General features: G+C 32.7%; 1 long non-coding RNA gene across 1 annotated transcript in view; it reads left to right on the top strand.

Annotated features, from left to right (window-relative positions):
* The window catches only part of LOC135743564 (uncharacterized), an 11,695-nt gene extending 10,266 nt beyond the window's left edge, over window positions 1–1,429 (top strand). The window contains exon 4 of the long non-coding RNA XR_010530538.1: window positions 1,122–1,429. This is a non-coding gene — a long non-coding RNA (uncharacterized lncRNA). The remainder of the gene's footprint in view (window positions 1–1,121) is intronic.
* The last annotated feature ends 520 nt before the right edge of the window (window positions 1,430–1,949 follow it).

The raw sequence follows: 1,949 nt of genomic DNA, 5'->3' as shown, positions 1-1,949 counted from the left end.
CAGTGTGGCAGTGAGTCCGTCTGCTGTCCGTCCTTTATTGTTTGACTGGTCATTCACTGAAGATCTTCCCACTGATCGAGTGTGTGCATAAGATAAACCAATAGCCACGTTCGAGGAAACCCATTAATCCTGAGACTGAGTTTTACTACTTTCTTAGAGAATGCGCGCTCTCATTGGTGAATGCACGCGCGAATGCGCGTGAGAGAGTACGCTCGCACACGTGGAGCGCGAACAAATTATTTAAAGCACGGACGCGCGCTTCTGTACACACACAATTATTGCATACATTTAGGTTTGGTTTAAGCGTAAGAGCAAACATTATTTTATCCCAATGACCAAATACGTAACTCTCACTATACAACTAAATAAAAATATTTTTTATTCAATGTTTTGCTGATTGAGATTATTACATACAAATTTTCTCAATATTACAACTAAACTAAACACGACAATTTAGTCATTATTATAGTACTTTCAGTCTAGTAAAAAATTCACTTTATAATATGTAAAGAATAATACACTTGCATTTTATAACCTGATTTTACCTCCAAAATTGGTTAACATGATGTTAAACCGACTTATAGGTTAGCAAATACAATAAACTAATTAATGTAAAAAAAGTAAAAAATCATATAATCTTCTCAGTACAAGAATGTTACTTCTATGTTGCTCTTAGAAGTCTTCAGCTTAGGAGTATAGGCCCCGAGCACTTTATTGCTTATATTCCAAACAAAGAGCCCTGGAAGCCTGCACGCTATCAATCTTACACGCCAAAAGGTCTGACAGCTTAGTGCCCTAAGAACACATTTAAACCATCTAACACTCCCTTAGATCATATGTGGCCAGGAAGAAGAGAACAACGTAGTACTCATGGTTGAGAGTTTCCACATTGTATAAATTTTAAAAAAGTGGTATTTTCCAAAAGTAATGTTTTTCGAGTGATCGATTGGCCTTGATCATAGTTTCATATCGGATGTTCTTGGAGCGGACCAGCGTTGTTTTGGAGCAAAAATTCGTTTGCTTTATATTTTCGTTTTTGGAAAGTCGACCTTTATCGAAAGGTTGCAAATGAATAGGATTACTTATTGATTGTAAGAGAGAAACATTGTTTTTTTTTGCAGCTACACAGAAACTATTGTGTGTTAAAGAACGTGGGTGTCGGCATTCTTCTAAAAAAACCCACTCCTTCCAACACATTTGAAAAACCTTCATCGTTTCTCATGAGCTGAACATGGGAACTTGTCAAGGATGTATCTTTACGCGTGTTTTTAAATGTAATAATTCAGTGTTAAATGTAATACTTCTATGTTGATTTATTGATAATAATAATTTAAACCGTTCTGTTTATTGCTTTAATTCGGATAAAATGAATATGTGAGTATCAGTCTGTATTTTATTGCTTTAAATTAACAGCATTTATTATTGCAAATTGCACATCGAATTGTAAATGTTATGCTATATGTCCGTAAATGTAATAATAAATAACAATTTACACGAATGGTGAAATTAATAGATTTTATTTTATTTTAATAGGACCAGAATATTGTCGTAATATTTGAAAAAATATATAAAATAATTTTCTACAACAGTATTTTAGTATTTTTGTTTATCTGTTGCATTAGTACATTTTTCAAGGTCGCTTGAACAATATTGCACTGAACTGGGTTATATTAAGACTATGCTGGTTGACTTTATTGCATTATTTGAATTAAGTTGAATTGTATTAATTTAAATAATATATTTTAAGTATATGTACCAGTGTTTGCTACTGAAAATTAACATTTCAACATGCAGGCCTTATACGTGAGGACAGATAAAATATTAGCCTAATAGAAATATTCTGTGCTAAAATCGTTTAAATGGGAAATCGTTGTTTTTTAAGTGTTAACATTTTTACTGACATACTGAATAATTATTTGGCAATTTGCATCCTTTTTCAGTCCACGTGC

This window comes from Paramisgurnus dabryanus, chromosome 13 (assembly GCF_030506205.2).
Source record: "Paramisgurnus dabryanus chromosome 13, PD_genome_1.1, whole genome shotgun sequence".
Lineage (NCBI taxonomy): Eukaryota > Metazoa > Chordata > Actinopteri > Cypriniformes > Cobitidae > Paramisgurnus > Paramisgurnus dabryanus.
Note: the sequence above shows the minus strand (reverse complement) of the source record. Positions and strands in the feature narration are given on the sequence as shown.